This window comes from Canis lupus, chromosome 22 (assembly GCF_011100685.1).
Source record: "Canis lupus familiaris isolate Mischka breed German Shepherd chromosome 22, alternate assembly UU_Cfam_GSD_1.0, whole genome shotgun sequence".
Lineage (NCBI taxonomy): Eukaryota > Metazoa > Chordata > Mammalia > Carnivora > Canidae > Canis > Canis lupus.
Window position 1 is genome coordinate 649,295 of NC_049243.1, and position 17,503 is coordinate 666,797.

The 17,503-nt window shown below is 48.8% G+C and overlaps 1 long non-coding RNA gene across 1 annotated transcript; it reads left to right on the forward strand.

Annotated features, from left to right (window-relative positions):
• The first annotated feature begins 4,668 nt into the window (after positions 1 to 4,668).
• On the forward strand, positions 4,669 to 9,091 carry LOC119865117. Its single transcript, XR_005375966.1, has 3 exons — positions 4,669 to 5,243; positions 6,952 to 7,042; positions 7,881 to 9,091. It is a non-coding gene; the product is annotated as an uncharacterized LOC119865117 (long non-coding RNA).
• The last annotated feature ends 8,412 nt before the right edge of the window (positions 9,092 to 17,503 follow it).

Here is a 17,503-nt window from a genome sequence, read left to right on the forward strand (position 1 = left end):
TTCGCTGGGTGCTCGCTGGGTGCATGCTGGGTGCTCGCTGGGTGCATGCTGTGTGCTCGCTGGGTGCTCGCTGGGTGCATGCTGGGTGCTCGCTGGGTGCTCGCTGGGTGCACGCTGGGTGCTCGCTGGGTGCTCACTGGGTGCTCACTGGGTGCACGCTGGGTGCATGCTGGGTGCTCGCTGGGTGCACGCTGGGTGCACGCTGGGTGCTCGCTGGGTGCTCGCTGGGTGCATGCTGTGTGCTCGCTGGGTGCTCGCTGGGTGCTCGCTGGGTGCATGCTGGGTGCTCGCTGGGTGCTCGCTGGGTGCATGCTGTGTGCTCGCTGGGTGCTCGCTGGGTGCTCGCTGGGTGCATGCTGGGTGCTCGCTGGGTGCTCGCTGGGTGCATGCTGCGTGCTCGCTGGGTGCTCGCTGGGTGCTCGCTGGGTGCATGCTGGGTGCTCGCTGGGTGCTCGCTGGGTGCATGCTGTGTGCTCGCTGGGTGCTCGCTGGGTGCTCGCTGGGTGCATGCTGGGTGCTCGCTGGGTGCTCGCTGGGTGCATGCTGCGTGCTCGCTGGGTGCTCGCTGGGTGCTCGCTGGGTGCTCGCTGGGTGCATGCTGGGTGCATGCGCACAGGCCCGCCCTGCCCGTCCCGTGCTCCTTTGCACTCCGTTCTCGGCCAGCAGCCAGGAGCTCGCCCAGGTACGCATGCCACCCCCTCCACGCCTGCCCCCACCTTGCCTCTCTCCGCTCCACGGACACAGCTGTCCTCCCGCCTCTCGCGTTGCCCCCCACCGCCGTCCCCCTGACCCCTGCAGGGTGGCCAGGACACTTCGGCGTTCTCTGCAAATGTCCTGCTGCCTGAAAAAAGGCCTTGACCGGGCACCCGCCCCACGGGAACCGCCCCTTTCCCACGACTCCACTCAGCGCAGCACTGCCGGGCCCTATGTGCACAGACACATGGTGTGTGTTTCCTGGTTGGCGGGTCCCTGGCGGTCTCCCAGCTCCAGGCCTCGTTGTCTGCGAGTCCCCCCATGGGCTCCCCGCTGTCTGGCCCGGCGAGTGCTCCGTAAATGTCACAGCTCTTCTTCCACAAATATTTGCTGAATAAATAGATGGAGGAGCCGCGTTGGCCGGAGAGGAGGGGAGGGACGTTGGTCCTGGGCAGGGTGGGGCCAGGAAGTTGATTTCATTTTATTTTATTTTTTCTTAAAGATTTTATTTATTCATGAGACACAGAGAGACAGAGGCAGAGCCCCAGGCAGGGGGAGAAGCAGGCTCCATGCGGGGAGCCCGACGTGGGACTCGATCCTGAGACCCCAGGGTCACGCCCTGGGCCGCAGGCAGACGCTGCACCCCTGAGCCCCCGGGAGTGAGGCAGCCTGGGAAAATGGCCCTGATGGGAGCCCTTTGGCTGTTTTTTCCCCCGCAAAGCGAGCTCCCCTCGCAGGCCTGCAGGCTCCGCGCATGACGTCCGGCCACCCCGACCACGTGGGGTGAAGTGGTCTCCGGCAGGGCCTGGGCTCCTGCAGCGGCTGCCGGCCTTTCCGTGGGGGAGCTCCGGGGGGAGGTGAGGCCACAGAGGCCGCAGCACAGACCAGGGTCCTCAAGCTTCCATGCTTGCGGTGCCCGGGGGTGCCCGTCCCCACTCGGCGGCACCGTCCTGAGCTCCGGACACCAGGCCGCAGCCTTCAGACCTCTGAGGCCTGGGATCTGGAGCTGCAGGTGGGACTTGACGGGGGCAGCAGGGGACTCCGACGTGGCCATGGGTGCCACCCCCGCTGCTCCTGGAGGGCCCTGCAGGCCAAGGTACGGGGCCTGCCCCCACGCGGGGACGTCTACATCCCGGGTTTGCCGGCGTGGCTCTGTGCCCACTGTGCGTGTGCTCTGGTGAGCGGGATGCCGCCGTCGAGGCAGCGTCCAGGGCATGGCTGATGCGCCACCAAGACGCAGCCTGGGGATGATGCTTCGAGCCTCTCCTGTAACCCTTGATGCACAGCACCTCGGACTTGGAGGCCGGGCTACTCAGACCCAGCCGGGTGCTTTTCCCTTTTCCAGGTTTGCATTCAGGCCTCCGGGGCGTCTGTGCCCCGAGAGTACCCCAGGCCCGGGAGGCCCCAGCGAGGTGCTCTGCATTCGGACTGCTTCTCCGGACCAAAGGGGCTCTCGGTCTCCTTCATCTCTGCGTCCCTCTGGTAGTCGCAGTCGCCGGCCTTGTCTTCTGGACCCTTCCCTGGAACCTTCCAGCACCTCAGCCTGCAGCCGCATCCATCGTTAGGCTCCCAGCGCCTTATTGTCCCCGGCACGGGCCTCCCCTGCAGGGAACTGAAAGATGGGAGGGTCTCCGCTCTGGCTCCGTCCACCGGTTTTGGAGGGACAGCTGGGCTTCCGCCGTACCCAAGCCGTGCTGACGGGTACCAGGCCCCAGGCCGGGGAGGCGGCGCCGTGTGGTTCCCGGGAAGCCCTCGGAGATCGTCAGACCCCGTAACCATCGTGGTTTGAGGGTGAATGTACCAGCCATGGCCTCCATCAGCGGTCCTCAGCCCCGGCGGCCCCTGGGAGCTCCCCGAGGAGGACACGTAGCTCGGGCTGCGGGGTCCTCCTCTGAGGTTGGAGTCCTGGGGATCCCTGTAGCTCGGGGGAGGCCGGGAGCACTGACCTGATACGAGTGAGCCCGGCAGGAGCTGGAGAGGTGGCTGTTCCGGGAGTGCCTCCTGGAAGCACCGGGGTTGGGGGCGGCCCGAGGCTTGGAGGCGGCCCCGCATCCTTAAAATGTGGTCCCGGGACCCGAAGCCTCAGCGGCACCCGGGAGCCCGTTGGAAATGGGGATTTGCAGTCCAGGCCTGCTGGGGCAGGAGATCTGGGGCTGGCACCCAGCAACCCGCATGGTAACAGCGCCCCAGGGCATCCTGTGGCAGGCGTGGGCTTGGGACTACCGCGTGCGGACCTGGAGGATGCACCGCGGGGTCTGCTCCTTGCCCCTGCCGGCCCCGTGTCCCGCGGGGTCCCTTATGTGCCCCGAGTCCGTGCATGGAGCCGGTGTTAACCAAGCCTCTATGACGGCTGGGCAGATGGGACAGGACCCCGTCCTTAGGGGACTCGCAGCTGGTCGGGGAGGAAACGTTTCATCTCAAAGTCACAGCCTGGTAGGGACTAAGCGGGGAAACCTCCTGTGCAGGGAGAGAGCAGCACACGGCGGGGCCTCGGCCTGGCTGGGGAGGACGGCCTTCTCCAGAGCCGGGCCCTAAGGTCAGCAGGAGCAGGGCGTGTTTGTGCGAGAGCGGGTGAGGAGGGGAAGGGTACGTGTGAGGGACCCACCGTGGTGCTGAGGGACGCGGGGGCCGGGCTGAGCGCTGGCCAGGGCCCGGGAGCCGAGGTCGCCTGGTGCTGCCGCGGACACGGCGTGGAGCAGTGCGTCCCCCTCCCTGGTGGCTCCCCCCGCGGCCCCCCCGGCGGCCCGCACGGGAGTCTGGTCTTGGCCGGAGCTCCTCGGGCCTCAGGCAGCAAGTCGGCTCACTGTGCAGCAAGGACAGGCCTGGGCGAAGCGGGTCGTCTAGCTGGGGTCGTGTCTGCGGACCCACAGGCACGGGACACACCCTCGAAGTCGCTGCCCCACGGCTGGAGCGACCGCCAGGCGCCCCGGCTTCGGTCGGGCGGGCACGGGCATCCAAGGGCGCAGGGAGGCTGCCGTGGCTCGGCGGGGAGCACCGTCGGTCGGCCCCCCGGGCCCTTGGTTCTCCGCGGTGCCGTCTACACTGCGTGGGCCCAGGCAGGACCCGAGAGCGAGGTGTGGCCGCCCCGGGCCCCCCCGGCCCTTCCCACTGCGTCTCAGACCCACCGGGTACTGTGCGCTGGGCACTGCCGAGAGGAGGTGGGGGTTCCGGAGGGGGGGGGGGGGCCGAGGAGAAGCCGAGCCAGGCGTGCCCGGCGCGAGGGAGGGGATGTCGGGGCAGCTGTGCGGCAACACCCGTGCGTCCTTCCCTCCCGGGGGCAGGCAGCCGGCTGGGCTCGGACTTCACCTCCTGGCGCCTGGAGCCGCCCTGGGCTGGCGAGGCCATGGAGGACGGGGCGACCAGACAACCGGGGCAGGGGAACAGGACAGCCCGGGGGACAACAGGAAGGGAGGGGGGACAGGACGGGCAGGGGAGCAACAGGGCAGCCGAGGGGGGACAGGACAGCCGGTGGGGGACAGGACAGCCAGGGGGGACAGGACGGGCGGGGGGGGCCAGGACGGGTAGGGGGGCGACAGGATGACCGGGGGGGGTGACAGGACGACCGGGGGGTCAATAGGACGGCCGGGGGGGCAACAGGACAGCCGGGGGGGCAACAGGACGACCGGGGGGGGGTGACAGGAAGGCCGGGGGGGGGCGACAGGAGGGGCAGGAGGGGGACAGGATGGGCAGGGTGGTGACAGGACGACTGGAGGGGTGCCAGGATGGCCAGGGGGGGCAACAGGACAGCCGGGGGGGGTGACAGGACGGGCAGGGGGGCGACAAGATGACCGGGGGGGTGACAGGACAGGCACGGGGAGACAGGACGGGCAGTGGGGTGACAGGACGACTGAGGGGTCGACAGGATGACTCGGGGGTCGACAGGACGACCGACCGGAGGGGGGGCGACAGGATGGGTGGAGGCGACAGGACAGGCGGGAGGGCAACAGGACAACAGGGGGTGGACAGGACGGGCGGCAAACATCGTGCACCCAGGACAGAACCTAGCGGGCGGTTGAACAAGAAGGGGACGAGCAGGGCGAGGGCCACCTGGGCTGGGCTGAGGGGCTTCTCTGCAGAGAATCGGGGTGCGGGGTCGCCATACACGTGGGAACGACGGCCGACGCTCGTTTGAAAGAACACCCGGGCCGAGATGGCCCACCAGTGAAAAGAAATATTGACCCTTGTTTTGTTTTGCTTTCCCTCAGTGGGTGTTGGCGACCGCGGTTCACCAGGGGGCGGTGACAGCGCGCTGTGCGGCCCCGCGCTCCCCAAACGGGCCGTCCACGGCCTTCGGTGCTTTCGGATCCCGTCTTCGTGGCGTCTTCATCCACTTACAGGCGACGGTGACCCGTGATGGCCAGGCCGAGCTCTCATAGACTCTCACGATCCTCTACTTTGGCCGTTAGTGAATTCTCAAGCTAAAGCAAAAAATTAGGAACTGCCTCTGGTCGTCCGCTCAGGTTCCTGTACCCCCCGGAAAGCTCTTGGATCCGTACGGGTCGTCGCAAGCGGCAAGATTTCTTCCCTCTATGGCCGGGCAGTAGTCCATCGTGGGTTGAGTTTTATGAGTTCTTTATATATTTCGGATATTGGGCCCGCCCTTGTCAGACAGACGATTTGCAAATATTTTCTCCCATTTAGTAGGTTGCCTTTTCGTTTTGTTGATGGTTGCCTTCTCCGTGCCGAAGCGTTTTTAGTTTGACGTAGCCCCGCTTATTTTTGCTTTTGTCGTCTTTGGTGTCAGATTAAAAAAAAAAAAAAAAAACCGTTGCCTAGACCTATGTCAAGAAGCCTATGGTCTGTTTTCTTTTAGGAGTTTTATGGTTTCAGGTCTTATATTTGTGTCCTTAATCCGTTTTGGGTTCGTGTTGTGCATGGTGAAAGGTGGTGGTCCAGTTTCATTCTTTTGCATGTGGCTGTCCCGTCTTCCCAACACAATTTATTACCAAGTTTTTAATTTAAATCCCAATTTTTACTTACATTTTATTAAAATGCCGTAGTGTTATATTAATTTCAGGGGCACAATATAGCGATGCAACACGTCCTCTGCGCGCACTGTGACAGGTGTTCTCTTAATCCCCGTCACCTGTTTCACCCATCCTCCCCCCGTAACCGTCGGTTTGTCCTCTATATTAAGGGTCCGTTTCTTGGTTTGTCTTCCTTCCCAACACAATTTATTAAAGAGATTGTCTTTTTCCCATTGCACATTCTTGGCTCCACTGTTGATAATTAATGGACCATGTATGGTCCATTGGGTTTATTGGGTTTATTTCTGGGCTCTCTATCCTGTGCCACCGATGTGTTTGTGTTTATGCCACTCCCAAACTGTCTTAATTTCTAGGACTTTGTAGCATTGTTTGAAATCAGGGAGCATGTTGTCATCCGCTTTGTTCTTTCAAGATTGCTTTGGCTTATTCAGGGTCTTTCGTGGTTCCATATACATTTTTCTTCAATTTCTTTCATCAATGTTTTATAGATTTCCATATATAATGTTTTATAGATTTCGCCTCCTTGGGTTAAATCAATCCTAGGCATTTCATTCTTTTTTGATGTGATCATAAAATGAGACTATTTTCTTAATTTCTCTTTCTGATAGCTTATAATTGGTGTATAGAAGTGCAGCAGATTTTTTTTTTGCATATTTTGTATCCTGCGACTTTATTGAATTTATTAGTCCTAATGAGGTTTTCTGTACGTAACATGTCATGTGTAGACAGTGACAATTTTACTTCTTCCTTTCAAATTTGGTGATTTTTATCTTTTTTTCTTGCTTAATTGCTCTGGCTAGGACTTCCAGTACTGCGTGGAATTAAAGTGGTAATAGTGGAAGTCTTGGGGCCCCTGGGTGGCTCAGTCTATTGAGCATCCAAATCCTGATTTCCACGCAGGTCATGATCTCGGGGTTGTGAGACCGGGCCCTACACTGGGCTCCACACTGGGCATGGAGCCTGCTTAAGGTTCCCTCTCTACCCCTCCCCACCCCAATCTCTTTAAAAAAATTAAAATAAAGTGGCTGTAGTGGGAATTCTTGTCTTGTTCTGGATCTTAGAGGAAAAGCTTTCAGCTTTTCGCCACTGAACATGATGTCAGCTGTGGGCTTGTTGTACATGATCTTTATTAGGTCAAAGTATGTTCCTTTTAATCAATTTTGTTGAGAGTGACTTTTTTCCTGTATATTATTTTTAAATGGAAGGCCTAGGGGGTTTATAACAATTTTAAAAAATCATTTCTGATAATTCTATCATTACCGTTGGATAGGACCTTTGCTGCCTGGTTTGAAGATTGAAACTCCATCCTGTAGATTCAGATTCAGGCTGAACTTTGGCAGAAAATTCTCAGAACAAGCATGGTGGGTACATCACCTAGGGAGAGGGCAAGACCAGCTGGTGGATATGCGATGGGGCAGAGGCAATAGAAGCATATGAGACCACGGCAGGGAATAGTGATGGTTCCATTCAACCTATGACCTAAGGCATTTATTATCCCTTACCCCAGGCTAACGAAAACTGTGCGAACTGTCTCCATCCTCCAAATCTAGAATTCTTCTAGAAACCTAGCAGCGCTGGCTGTAAATACTGAGGGTATCAGAAGGCGCTTTACCAACCAGAATTTCGCTTAGATTTTTTTTAAGACTTAAGAATAATGACGCTCATCTTTATAAATTAAATAACGTACTTTAAAATGCCTAGCAAATGGTGGGTATTTGTTGTTTTTAATGGCTGAGTAATATTCCATTGTATACATTCGCTTCGATGTGGATGGAACTGGAGGGTGTGATGCAGAATGAAATAAGTCAATCGGAGAAGGACAAACATTATATGGTCTCATTCATTTGGGGGAATATAAAGAATAGTGAAAGGGAATAAAGGGGAAAGGAGAGAAAATGAGTGAAAATATCAGAGAGGGAGACAGAACATGAGAGACTCCTCGTTCTGGAAACGAACTAGGGGTGGTGGAAGGGGAGGTGGGTGGGGGGTGGGGGTGACTGGGTGACGGGCACTGAGGGGGGCACTTGATGGGATGAGCATTGGGGGTTATTCTATATGTTGGCAAATTGAACACCAATAAAAAAATAAAATAAAATGCCTAGCAATTTCTGTTACTTAGGAGATGCCCCATAAATATGATTTTCTTTCTTTCTTTGCAAAAAAAATGGCATTAATTCCCTCTTACTCATGTGATTTAAGTGTTCTAGGGTGGCGTTTCAGTCCTGGAGAAGCAGCTGCTAAGATGAGATTGGATTTGCAGGAGATTCACTGGGGAAAATCCCTAAGAAGGATAAAGGGGAGAGAGTGTGGAGGCTGGAGAGCTCCCCTGGGACCGGGACGCTTGTCCGACACCTGGGAGAAGAGGAGGAGAGAGGAGAGCTTCAGAGTTTGCTGCAGCTCCGAGAAGGTCTGGGCCAGGCAACAGGGAAGCCCGGAGCCATGATGGCCCAGTAGAGCATCCTGTGATGGGGACAGGCTCCCGGGCTTTGTGTGAGAGCTGCCTCGCTTCACCTGAACCGCTGTGCATCCTCCCGGTACAAGCTGGCAGCCGGCCGTGTTGCCTGTAGCAGCAGCTCCTGGACGGAAGGATTGAACAGTGCATTCCCATAATTGTCAGCCATACAGGGAGTATTTCCCCCCAAATGCACAGCAAAAAACAAACAAAAAAACCCACCTAAAATTTGTTGAGGGCTTCTCACAGATTTCAGGTTATAGCTAAAACCAAACCTTCAGTAGTTGAAGGTTTTTGCAAAGATTTCACTTAATAGCCAGGAGGTAGAAAAAGCCTCTCCTGCGGGACGGTTGAAAGCAGCGCAGCGGCCTGGGAATTCGAGGCTGCCCGGCAGGAGCTAGGCCGATGTCCGGTCCTACAGAGGAGACTGCGAAGTGTGTCACTCTGCGGATGCTCTGTCGCTGAGAGCATTAAGTCTGATAATTAATTCTCCGCTTTTAAGAGATGAGATGACAAGTGCAGCGAGGCCTTGAGCGTGGTGGGATCACGCTTGAGGATTAGCAGGGTGAGGTGGATGCAGATTTGGGGGGGATCCTGTTTTGTTCCCTGCGCCCCAGGGAGACAGAGGTGGAGAAGCGTGTTCATAGGGGATTTAGAGACCTGGGCTTCGCTTCCGGCATTTTCGCAGATTCAGGTTGCTTGGCGCATCTGGACGTCAGAGTCTCGGGTGGAAACGTGGCAGCTGTCCCGCGGTTCTAACCTGCCAGGGGCAGGTGGGCAAATTTAAATTTTAGGTCGACCGTGAATACCAGGCGTGGGTCCACGTTTTCTGGGGGCCCGACGCTTACATAACCTGTAGGAGCCCCTTTTATTTTTTTATTTTATTTTATTTTTTTAAAGATTTTATTTATTTATTCATGAGACACACACACACACAGAGAGAGAGAGAGAGAGAGAGAGAGAGAAGCAGAGACACAGGCAGAGGGAGAAGCAGGCTCCATGCAGGGAGCCCGACGTGGGACTCGATCCCGGGTCTCCAGGATCAGGCCCTGGGCCGAAGGCGGCGCTAAACCGCTGAGCCATCCGGGCTGCCCAGGAGCCCCTTTTAGAAAAAGGACAGAAAATGTTTAAAATAAATTGGACGAAGAAACAGATACTTAGAAGAAAGAAAGAAATCACAACAAATTGCAAAACTGAACAAATGGCACAAATCACAAAATCCCGAAAACCTAATATTTTAATGAGCTAAGTACCTGACGCACCTCTGATACTTTATCTCACGTTTTTTGGTTGCATGCTTCTGTCCACCTCTCGAAACGACGACTTTGTAGGACCTGCTACATCATATTATCCCTTAGAAGATAATTTAGACTTTCCTCTAGCATGCTTGATCAAAAAATTCTTTTTTTTCCAGTTTATTGATGTCGACACCTAAAATTAGATTTTCATTGACAGTTAGGATGTGTGAGACCTGTGAGTCCGTGTACTTCAGTTCAAGGTATTGAGTCATTGCTGTAAGTTCGTGTGTCACGGACACAGAAATTCTAACAAATCCTATTTCATGTAATTCTCACAGAAAAGAAACGTGTGGCATATTTTTAATTATAGATACTGTATTTTTGAGTGTATCCTTTAGGGGAGAACTTCTCTTTCGATGAAGCATCTGCGAACGGAAAACTCTTTACAGAGAGAGAATTTACACGTCTGGGGGTTGGAAGGATTTTCCCCAGACAAGCTGGTGGCTGGGAACCTTTCAAACCCGTTTCCTCCGGGCCCCACAAGTGTTTGGGGTGTCGGGTGCCAGAGAACACCGGTTCCAGGGCTAATAGGCCTCGGCTGGGGCTGGTGGGGCCTCCTGGAGGCTGTTCTTACCACTCTTAACAGCAAGCGGATGAGCACTGAGTGTTATTCTGTATGTCGGCAAATTGAACAGCAATAAAAAATAAATTTATTATTAAAAAATAAATAAAAAATAAAATAAAATAAAATAAAATAAAATAAAATAAAATAAAATAAAATATGTCTCTTGTAGACAGAAAACAAAACAAAACAAAACAAAAACAAAAAACAGCAAGCGGGGCTCGAGCAGACTCAGGAGGGACAGTCGGGCCACGGAAGTCCATCCCACTAGGCCCCCGAGGAGCGGATCCCCAATTTAACTCCCCTGCAGGGTGTCCCCAGGACGCTGCAAGGCTCTTCCGTTGCCCAGTGGGGGGACTGATGAGGGGAGATTGCTGTCGAGACGTCTGTGTTCGTTAACAACGTGCACTTCCAATCTCTGGCTCCTGCAGGTGTGCCCAGGTACCTGGCTGGCGAGGGCCTGTGGCAAGGAGGACCCTGGTCAGCCCGCCCCGAGATGCCTGCAGGTTTGCAGTGAGACTGAAATGGGAGTTGCTAATGTGAGGGCTGTTCTCCGTTCCTCCAGAATGTTCCCCGGTTGATCTTGCTAAGATACCGAGTACGAGAAAATAGGCGATCGAAGGGCAGAGGAGGTCTCAGGATTAAAATCTGATCTGAATTCTAAAGTTCTGATTTTTTAGTCTCGAAAATAATATCTTCCAGTGATAGACTCTCTTTTCAGGCACAGTATTTAATCCCACGTTGTATTTGTAGAAAGGTGTAACAAGGTCGCAAGGTCAAAGGGCACGAAAGTGAACACGTGCAAACTGCAGTGTCCTTCCCATGTCCCCAACACCCGGATCTGCTTCCCCGCGGGGACCAGCGGCACGGTGTTTCCGGAGGCAACAGCGTCCTGGTCTCTAATGTTTCAGTTTCGGGCAGCCGACAGTTGGGAGCGTGTGTCATTAAATTTGTATTCTTTTTGCATGTTTTACTATACACGGATCTATCTTTGTAGGCTCCCCCTCTTTTTTAAAAAGAATAAATGCAAGCCTACCGTAGGCTTTTTTTTTTTGCCTACTCCATGCTTTTTCCTTGACGACTGTGTCTCACTGGGCACGGGGCGACTCAGTGGGTGAGCGTCGGCCCTCAGCTCAGGTCGTGATACCGGGTCCCACGTCCGGCCCCGTGTTGGGCCCCTGCTCAGTGGGGAGTCTGCCCCCTCCCCCTGCTTGGGTGCGTGCTCTCTCTTTCTCTCACATTCTCTGTCAAATTAATAAAATATTTAAAAGAAAAGAAAAAAACGACTTCTAAAGCAAAAAAAAAAAATGACTCACGGACTGTTCGTTGTTCGTATCAATCAAGAGCTTCCTGGCTCCTGACAGCTGCATGACCTCACACCGCCAGAGCCCATGTGACTCCTCCCCACCAACGGGCACTTGGAGCTCTTGTGATTTCTTTTTCTGTTCTAAGCAATGTTTCGGGGCACAGAGCATCTCTCCTGCAGCAACGCCCGGAGGATAACGTGTGCGTTAGAACTGCTGCTTAGCATCAGCATTCAGGAGCTGCGGCCTTTATGAATGTCTGCAAGCTGCCACCCACACACATGGTCCCAGTAGCCCCTGGCCTGCTGCATACGGCGATGCCTCCGCTCGTTTCCTTGCCAGCAAAATGGGGCTTAAACTCTTTGATCTTTACCAATCTGATTAAAAATAAATTAGTTTTGGAGTGTGGTTTTTCGTGTGCATTCCTTTACTATGGACGCAGCTCCTTTGTTATGAATGTACCCCTTTGACCCCGCTTCTGTTGTCACTGTCTCTCCTGCTTCTCCCTTCCACCTCCGGAGGTCCTCGGGGTGCGTTGGGCCCTCCCCAGGGCTAAGGGCAGCTGGTAAGCAACATAAATTCCCTGGTAAGCTGGGCTCCTTCTCCTGCGTTTCACTGTATTCTTTGGCTCTGGTGATTTTTGTTATTGCTATGTAGGAATTCTGTGTGTGTGTTAAGACACACAGGCGCTAAACCGCTGCGCCACCCAGGGATCCCTCCCTCCTTCTTCTTTCATTTAGCATAATACCTTCTTAAGCTGGGTCTGTCCATGTTGTTGTAAATGACAAGATCTCATTCATTTTTATAGCTGAGTAATATTCCTGTGTGTGTGTGTGTGTGTGTGTGTGTGTGTGTGTGTGTGTGTGGAGATGGGGGGAGGGAGAGGGGGAGGGAGAAAGGAAGGGAGGGAGGGAGAGGGAAAGGGAGGCAGAGTAGGAGGGAGAGGGAGGGAGAGGGAGAGGGAGGATGGGGAGACAGAGATGAGCATCTTGTTTATCCATTCTTCTTCTGATGAGCACTCAGGTTCTTCCAAGCCTTGGCTGTTGTGACTGATGCTACAATAAACATAGGGGTGCACGTATCTTTTTGAATTACTGTTTTGTTTTCTTTGGGTAAATACCAGTAGTGCAATTATTAGATCATGTGATATTTCTATTTTTAATTAAAAAAAATTTTTTTGAGGCATGTCAATACTGTTTTCCACAGTCCGCACCAGTTCACATTCCTACCAACAGTGCACAAGAGTTCATTTTTCTCCACATTCTTGCTAACACTTATTATTTCTTACCTTTTTGATAGTAACCGTTCTGACAGGTGTGAGGTGGTATCTCCTGTGGCTTTGATTTGCATTTCCCTGATGATGGGTGATGCTGAACATCTTTTCATGTGTCTGTTGGCCACCTGGATGTCGTCTTTGGAGAAATGTCTATTCAGGTTCTCCTCCCATATTTTATTTATGTATTTATGTATTTATGTATTTATTTATTTATTATTATTTTTAAAATACAGGTCTTTTTTTTTTAAGATTTTACTTATCCATTCATAGAGACAGAGAGAGGCAGAGACACAGGCAGAGGGAGAAGCAGGCTCCATGCAGGGAGCCCGATGTGGGACCCGATCCCGGGTCTCCAGGATCACACCCCAGGTTGCAGGCAGTGCTAAACCGCTGTGCCACCAAGGCTGCCCTCCTCCTATTTTTTAAATAGATTATTTAATTTATTATTATTATTATTATTATTTGTGTGTGTTTGTGTTTGTTTCTCTTTGTATGTTGTCGTTGTTAACCCCTTATTGAACATATCATTTGCAAATATCTTCTCCCATTCAATATTTGCCTTTTCATTTTGTTGGTTTCCTTTGATGTGCAGAAGCTTTATATTTTGGTGTAGTCACAATAGTTTATTTTTGTTTATCTTTCCCTTGACTGAGAAGACCTATCTAGAAAAATGTTTCTAAGGCTCATGTCCAAGAGATTACTGCCTTTATTTTCTTCTAGAAATCTTATGGTTTCAGGTCTCATATTTAGGTTCTTAACCCATTTTCAGTTTATTTTTGTGGATGATGTAAGAAGTAGTCCAGTTTCATTCTTTTGCATGTTGCTGTCCAAGCACCATTGGTTGAAAAGACGGTCTTTACCCTCATTGTATAGTCTTGCTCCCTTTGGCATAGATTAATTGACCATAAGTCATGGTTTATTTCTGGATCTGCTATTCTGTTCCATTGATCTGTATGTCTGTTTTGTGCTGGTACCATACTGTTTCGATTACCACAGCTTTGTAGTGTATCTTGAAATCTGGAATTGTGATGTCTCCAGCTTTGCTATTCTTTCTCAGGATTCCTTTGGCTATTCAGGGTCTCTTGTGGTTCCATACAAATTCTAGTATTATTTGTTCTTCTGTGAAAATGCTATTGTTGTTTTGATGAGGATTGCATTGAGTCTGTAGATTGCTGTGGGTAGTATTGGCATTTTAGAAATTTTAACTCTTCTACTTCATGAGCTTCAAATGGAATAGTTTTCCATTTGTTTTATGTCCTCTTCAATTTCTTTCACCAATGTTTTGTAGTTTCAGAGTACAGGCTTTTTACCTCCTTGGTTAAGTTTATTTCTAGGTATTTTATTCCTTTTGGTGCAGTTTTTATCTTAATTTTTCTTTCTGCTGTTTTGTTATTAATGAATAGAAACAAACCAACTTCTGTATATTAACATTGTATTCTGTAACTTCACTGAATTCATTATTTCTAATAGTTTTTGTTTTTTTTTTGTGAAATCTTTAGGATTTTCTATGTATGGTATATCAGGTCATCTATAAATAGTGACAGTTTTACTTCTTCCTTACCAACTGGGATACATTTTCTTTCTTTCTTTCTTTCTTTCTTTCTTTCTTTCTTTCTTTCTTTCTTTCTTTCTTTCTTTCTTTCTTTCTTTCTTTCTTTCTTCTTTCTTCTATCTACCTATCTACCTATCATCTCTCTATCTAATGGCTGTCACTAGGATTTCCTGTACTATGTTGAATAAAAGTGGTGAGAGTGGACATCCCTGTCTTATTCCTGATCTCTGAGGTAAAGCTCACAGTTTTACACCATTGAGTATGATGTTAGCTATGGGTTTGCCATATATGGCCTTGATTATGTTGAGGTGTATTTTCTCTAAACCCACCGTATTGAGAATTTTTGACATGAATGATATTGTACTTTGTCAAATGCTTTTTCTGCATCTATTGAGATGATCTTTAGCTTTGTTAATGTGACATGTCAGTTGATTGTGGATATTGAGCCATCCTTGCATCCCTGGAAAAAATCCCACTTGATCATGGTGAGTGATCCTTTTAATATGTTCTTGAATGTAGTTTGCTAAAACTTTGTTGAGGATTTTTGTGTCTGTGTTCATGAGGGATACTGGCCTTTCATTTTCTTTTTTTGTAGTCTGTCTGGTGTTGGTATCAGGGTAATGCTGACCTTATAGAATGTATTTGGAAGCTTTCCTTCCTCTTCTATATTTTGGAATAGTTTGAGAAGACAGTTACTAACTTTTCCTTAAATGTTTGGTAGACACTGTCCTGGATTTTTGTTTGTTGTGAGTTTTTTTTTTTTTTTATCACAAATTCACTTTTGTTACTAATTGGTCTGTTCAGGTTTTCTATTTCTTTCTGATTTAATTTTAGAAGGTTATATGTTTCTAAGAATTTATCTATTTCTTCTAGGTTGTCCAATTTGTTGGCATATCATTTTTTCATATGCTTTGTATTTCTCTGGTATGTGTTGCTGCTTCTCTTTCATTTCTAATATTGACTCCTTTCTCTGTTTTTCTTGGTGAATTGGGTAAGGATTTATCCATTTATCTTTTCAAAGAATAAGCTCTTGAATGTATCGATCTTTTCTATTATTTTAAGTCTCTATTTCTGCTCTGATCTTATTTATTTCTAAATTTGGGCTTTGTTCTTCTTTTTCTAGTTCATTTAGATGTAAGATCCGATAGTTTGAGTTTTTTGTTTCTTAAGATAGGCCTGTATTGCTATAAACTTTGCTCTTAGAACTGTTTTTTTGCTGTTTCTCACATATTTTGTACTATTGTGTTTTCATTTTCATTTTTCTCTATGTATTTTTTGTCTTCATGTATTTTTTAAAAATTTCTTTTGATTTCTTTGTTGACATATTGGTTGTTTAGTAGCATGTTGTTTAGCCTCCATGTGTTTGTGTTTTTTGTAGGTTTTTTTTTTTTTCAAGATTTTATTTATTTACTCATGGGAGACACAGAGAATGAGAAAGAGACACAGGCAGGGGGAGAAGCAGGCTCCCTGTAGGGAGCCTGATGCAGAACTGGATCCTAGGACCCCGGGATCCTGACCTGAGCTAAAGGCAGATGATTAACCACTGAGCCACCCAGGCATCCCTGTTTGAGAGCTTTTATCATGAATAGTTTTGAGTTTCATTTAATGCTTTTTCTACATCTATTAAGATGAAAGATTAAAAATCATACAATTGTTCTATTAATGTGATGTATCACATTGATTTTGTGGATGTTGTGCCATACTTGCATTCCTGGAATTAATCCCACTTGATCATGATGTATGGTCCTTTTAATATATTTATTTAGTTTGCTAATATTCTGCTGAGGATGTTTGCATCAATGTTCATCAGAAATATTGTTATTATTTTTTAAAACGATTTTATTTATTTATTCATGATAAACATAGAGAGAGACAGAGAGAGGCAGAAACACAGGCAGAGGGAGAAACAGGTTCCATGCTGGGAGCCCAACATGGGACTTGATCCCAGGACTCCAGGATCATGCCCTGGGCCAAAGGCAGGTGCTGAACCGCTGAGCCACCCAGGGATCCCTCATCAGAAATACTGATCTGTAATTTTCCTTCTTTCAGTCTATATGTAGTAATCAGGGTAAAGCTGGCATCTTAAAATGAGTTTGAAAGTATTTATTCTTCTTCTATTTTTTAGAAGAGTTTGGAAAAAAATTGGTACAAATTTTTTCTTTAAATGTTTGGTAGAATTCATAAGTAAAACTATCTGGTCTTGGCCTTTTATTTGTTGGGAGGTTTTTGATTACTGATTCAATTGCTTTACGAGTTATCAATCTGTTTACATTTTCTGTTTCTTCCTGTTACAGTCTGGTATACTTTACATTTCTAGGAATTTATCCATTACTTCTAGTTTGTCCAAATTATTGGCATATAATTTTCCCTCATTTCTTATGTATCTTTGTATCTGTGTATCAGTTATAACATTTTCTCTTTAATATCTGAGTTTGAATCTTCCTTTTTAAATTTAATTAAATATTTGTCCCTTTTTTATCTTTTAAAAAGCAAGCTCTTAGTTTCTTTTTTTTTAAAGATTTTATTTATTCATGAGAGACACACAGAGAGAGGCAGAGACACAGGCAGAGGGAGAAGCAGGCTCCCCTCAGGGAGCCCAATGTGGGACTCGATCCCCTGAGCCAAAGGCAGACACTCAACTGCTGAGTCACCTAGGAGTCCTGCTCTTAGTTTCATTGATTTTTTTCTTTTGTCTTTTTAGTCTGTATCTCACTTATCTGTGCTCTGGTCTTTTTTTTTTTTTTTTTTTTTTTTTTTTTTTTTTGTGCTCTGGTCTTTATTTCCTTCCTTCTAACTTTGGTATTAGTTTGTCCTTGTTTTTCTAGTTCCTTGAGGTGTAAAAGTTAGGGTTTTTTTTTACCTGAGCTTTTTTTCTTTTTTAACTGAATGTAGGTGTTTATTGTTATGAGCTTTTCTCTTAGAACTGCTTTTGCAGCATCCCATAATTTGGGTATGTAGTATTTCCATTTTCATTCATCTCAAGGTATTTTTAAAAATTATCTGTTTGAGTGCTTCTTTGATTTATTGGTTGTTCAGTAGCATGCTGTTTAATCCCTACTAATTTGTGAATTTTTCAATTTTCATGTAATTGATTTGTAGTGTCATATCACTGTGGTTGGGAAAAATGCTTGATATGATTTCAGTCTTCTTAAATTTATTGAGACTTGTTTTGTGGTCTAACATACACTCTATCCTGGAGAATATTTTATGTGTACTTGAGAAGAATGAATATTCTGCTATGGTTGGATGGAATGTTTCATAAACATCTGTTAGGTCCATCTGGTCTGAAGTATAGTTTAAATCCAATGTTTCCTTATTAATTTATTTGGATGATTTATTCATTGTTTAAATGGCATGTTTAAGTCCTCTACTGTTATT